Source organism: Pseudorasbora parva, chromosome 18, assembly GCF_024679245.1.
Source record: "Pseudorasbora parva isolate DD20220531a chromosome 18, ASM2467924v1, whole genome shotgun sequence".
NCBI lineage: Eukaryota > Metazoa > Chordata > Actinopteri > Cypriniformes > Gobionidae > Pseudorasbora > Pseudorasbora parva.
In genome coordinates, this window is record NC_090189.1 from 5,239,373 (window position 1) to 5,244,368 (window position 4,996).

General features: G+C 41.6%; 1 long non-coding RNA gene across 1 annotated transcript; it reads right to left on the minus strand.

Annotated features, from left to right (window-relative positions):
• Window positions 1-379: 379 nt before the first annotated feature.
• On the minus strand, window positions 380-4,790 carry LOC137046520 (uncharacterized). The gene is made up of 4 exons (XR_010898983.1): window positions 3,911-4,790; window positions 1,937-2,105; window positions 1,553-1,621; window positions 380-1,308 (listed from the first exon to the last, which is right to left on the minus strand). It is a non-coding gene; the product is annotated as an uncharacterized lncRNA (long non-coding RNA).
• Window positions 4,791-4,996: the final 206 nt, after the last annotated feature.

Below are 4,996 nucleotides of genomic sequence, written 5' to 3' on the forward strand. Positions count from 1 at the left end.
CCAGTTCTGCTTCATGCGTTTTGTTCATGGCTGACATGCGGCGTTGCTATGGCTTTATTGCGGCCTAAATCTGGCAAACGGGAGCGGACCGCCCAAGTGCCATCACTCCACGCGGGTAGTGGGCCAGATGAAAGTGTCAAGTGTGGGCCGGATCTGGGCCAGAGCAATTTTGCTATCTGGGCCAGATGTGGGCCAGTTCTGCTTCATGCGTTTTGTTCATGGCTGACATGCGACGTTGCTATGGCTTTATTGCGGCCTAAATCTGGCAAACGGGAGCGGACCGCCCAAGTGCCATCATTCCACGCGGGTAGTGGGCCAGATGAAAGTGTAAAGTGTGGGCCGGATCTGGGCCAGAGCAATTTTGCTATCTGGGCCAGCACTGATAATTTATCTGTATCTGTACTGAATATCATTTATTATCTTTATGAGCTCTGTTGCTGTGCTGTGATGCGGTCAAAATATCCAAATAAAGAAAATTGTCCAAATATCCATTTGATCTCAAGAATTTGTACAGTTGATTGAAAATAGCCTTTTCTATTATCGTGCATATGAAGGGATGATTTGAGATTGGTCTATAGTTGCGTAAAATGTTTTTAGACTGCTCTTTTTCAGGAGGGGCTTTACAACTGCAGTTTTCAGGGAGTTTGGAAAAGTCCCAGAAAGAAGTGAGGGGTTTACCACTTCTAGGAAATCAGCTAAAAAAAGTTACACACAGTTTTGAAAAATGAAGTGGGGAGTGTGTCAAGGGCGCAGGTTGATGTTTTAAGATGCTGTACAGTTTCTTTCAAGATTTTACCACCAATTGCCTCAAAATCAAACATAGTGACTCCTTTCTGAAATTGGGGTAGATTCTGTTTGACTTGTGTGGTTTGACAATGGTGTCATCATGTGAAATCTGTGAATTAGATATAATTCAATTGTAACATTTGGTGATAAGCAGTCTTCTTGTGGTTGAAAAATGAATTGTGAGACAACATGAGGTGATAAATTTCAGCACTGTAAAGTATGTTTTAGCACCGTTTGATTTGATTTCAGTTTGTACTGTAACTTGATGTGATGATCTCAGTAAGGAAGGAACCAAAAGCAGAAGAATGCTTGACCACTGAAGCGCAATAAAAAGGACAGAACTAACAAAGAAATCCCAACTCTTGATCAGGAACAGGCAGGTGTTCATGAAAACAAATCAGGCCAGAGAGGCGAAAGGTAACCCATCCAAACTCCAGCACCAGTAACAGTCCAGATAAGTCCATCACAAGCAACAGAGGAGTCCGAGACATTGTGGAGAGCAACTTTTTAACACAGCGCAAACTGGGCAGAGAAAAAAACATGTGAGATATAAAATGTAAAAAACTAAGAAAAAATGAGCAGCTGAACAGCAAGAATCACAGAACACACGGGCAGAAGACAAAGAGGAAGGAAGCATCGCAAGAGCACAGAAATCAAGTAATAAGGTGAGCGCAAACAAGCAGATCGCGAAACACAAACAGATGTGTGTGAACACATGGAAAAGACAGAAACAAAAAGAAAGAAGAGAACAGAAGGAAGATCAAACCTGGATTTGAACAGATGGTAGTCGGTTCCTCTTCGCTCTGTGCTGTTTGTGTGTACCAGCAACCGCAATCTGAGAGCATCAAATAAACACTCATTGATTGAACTGTACAATAAAATTGACGTAAAGATACTGGTTTATTTGATCAAAAATAGCACAAAGCTCAAAGCAGGGAAAATGTGTTTTTATTTTTATTTTTTTAACAATGGTGGTCACCCTGTTTATCAGTTTCTTACAGTTTGTAAGATTTCAATGCATCAAAGGACTCTTGCCACTCTAACTCTCACTTTTTATAAATAATTATTTTTGTTGTTTTTAATTATACTGAGATTATGAAATTGAAATTATTTAATGATCCACTGTCATTGCATCAACCATAATTCTTACTGTTAGGCGTCTCTGAATCGTGAGTTCCAGCCTTCTTCTCCAGTTCCTGCTCCCTTTTTTCCAGTTTCATCTCCCTTTTGTCTAGCTCCATCTTCCTTTTGTCCAGTTCCACCGCTCTTTTATCCAGTTCCAACACTCTTTTGCTCAGTGCTTTCTCTGACTCACTTGACTGTATGGTGTGACATTAAAATTTAATTTTTTACAAGTGTTTCTTTTTTTTTTTTACTTGACTTAATTCTCATTAATTATTTAGCATTTGTATTAATTTATTAGGGCAATCCACTGTAAATGAAGAGTGAATTCAGAGTATCACTGTATCTGTTCAGAGGAACACTGTAGCCACAGACACACTGATAAGTTTCAGGAGTGACAACCGCATTAGGAGAGAATCCACTTAGATTCAGAGATGGGCATAAATACATGTGTGTTTCAGACATCTATCGATGCGATACCTTGGGTAATTGGGTTTAACATGTCGTCTGTGCACAAAAGGCCAAATAGAAGCCATTTCTATTCTTATTTCTGACCAGGTTACACTGCAGCCTGTTACTTGTGGTGAACATTACTAAATAAATGTTGGTTGTTACGATACCAAAATTATAGATACATGTGAAATTTCACTATTCTCACAGCAAAAAGTATTATATTCTCATGCTGCAAGAGTAGATACTAAAGGTTAACACTACATTTACAGTGACAGTCGTGGCCTAATGGTTAGAGAGTCAGACTGGTAAACTGGCACCTAACCCCCAACCTATAGGATGTGTTCCACTCCACTTTTTAGACATGCACTTACGAACTTCCCTAAGCACTTCCTCTCAGGGGAACCCTGCCGCCATTTTGAAGCGTGTTCCACTTCGTGAAGTGGACGAGGGAAGTTTATATGGATGGACAGACCCTCACTCCCTCGATTTTAAATGAGGGATGTACACTTCATATGTACAGTTCAGGCAGATCCATATACCACAATGCAACACAAAAACACAACCCAAACACACTTATATACATAAAGAATGCTAGCCTAGAAATCTAGATGCACCCTAGAAGCAGCAAATCTAATCTGCCCGCAAGTGTTGTCTAGGAACTCTCAATACCCTTCTGAGCTGTATTCCCCTCACTCTGGTCAGGCCAATCACATCGTGTATAGGGTCGGTGGGCGGGGCCATAATGACGACGGCCGAGTTGCGTTTGCGTGCTTCTAGTAAACACAGAAACTGGCGAACGGCGGCGGTCTTTCGAATCAGCTTTGACCGCGACTCTGGAAGACTTGGAGTTAAGCTTTTCTCTGAGAAAAGAACAAAGAACGGCACTGAAGTCATTCTTAAAAAGGGAAGATGTGTTCGGAGTTTAGCCGACCAGATACGGCAAATGTTTAATCTGTCAACGAGCTCTGTTTCACCTTCGTTGCTCTGGTTGGTTGTAGCGCTATCCTATCGGGTGCAGAGGGAGTTTGAAAGACAACCGTTTATCCGCCCCTCGGATTGAGCCGTCAATGGTGAGTTTCCAGACCAAACATCTTGATGTGGTTCTGGCTTGTCAGGCTAATAGAATGCTGCAATAAATAAATACATTTCATAAGGGGAAAAAAAAATCCATAGTGGATTCCTAGTGATTAAGGGCTTAGGACATTCCTGTTCAGTCCATTGCAAAGGTTTCACCAATAGTGTGCACTCATGCAACGTGAGCAATGATGCACATCCGAGTGAACGAGATGGAGGGAAGTCAGCGAGTGAAGGGCATAATTTCAACGAAATGGAACGCACCATTAGCCCCAGAGCAAAAAGGCTCTTGGTGTGTGTCCACGGTTTGCAGTGTGTTCACAACTCACTACTCCTAATGTGTGTGCACTGAATGGATGGGTTAAATGCAGCGGTCAAATTCATATTTCACATTGACATCATGTTTTAACGGTTCTGAAACACTATAATTATGTTAGCTGTATCAAACTTTAATTATATAGCATATATGACTTACATTTCCTGCGCCCATTATCTTCTTGAGGTTTTTTTTGCACCAAATCTGTAACAAAACCCATTTGAAGAAAGCATAATGGTGAATCACGTTATGAATAGGCAACAACAAAGGACACTTGTGCATTTGGAGATTGCAACATTCTAAAACAACATTCAGAGGCAATAAATACGGCATTAAGGCAAGTTGAAAATGGCATTCAATGTGTTTGTTGTGTAATAAAGTCAGCCATTCGTCATTAGAGCACCACCCTCAGGCTAAATTATTGCAAGGACATTAGAATTCTACCTAAAGTGTGTCTGATGTGTTCAGTGGTATATAAAGCTTACAGGCTTATTGTAAACTATAAACCTTGGTTGTTTTTAAATGTGGTATATAAATAAACATTGTTTTGTATTAAATAGCGCTAAGAGACAGAATCTGCTGGAGAAAGAGACATAACATCATGGGGCGTCTCTGTACCCAATCACCTCCAAGTAGTAAAAAAAAAGGAGCCAGTGGACATTGGCCACTGAGATTTGCATACCGAGCCATATGGTGTAAATAGGACTGGCATTACTGATTTCATTCATACTTCTGGGCTATCGCAGGGGGACTTAATGTCTCTGTTCCCTGCTTACATTAGTAACCTAGATATTCCCATTCAGTCAGTCACGTTCAATGTTACATCGGACTGACGTCATGGGGTCACTATGGAAAGCATCATAGCCACTGAATTGTGTAACGAGTGTTGGAGATGCAGATACTGAAAAGCCGCAATAGCCCTTTTGGCAACTTCTCCCACAAATGTTGTAACCTACCCAGCTCCCCAAGTAAGCCAGGGAAAAGTCCTCCATACTGAAGGAGATAGAAGGGACAGGGTCTTACTCTGAGGACGGTCAAAACTGCTGTTCCCATTCCTATGAATTTTCAGCCATTACCAAAACACGAGGAGGGGAACGCTATGGACACCACAGCCTGCCTGAAGGGAGGTAACGTGTGAAGGCTACACATATGGACTGACCCGTGGGGTAGGGCAGTACAGCATATGGAGGATCTCTGGAGTCAAATGGACCCTGTCCCAAATTGCACCCTAAACCCTCATGGTCT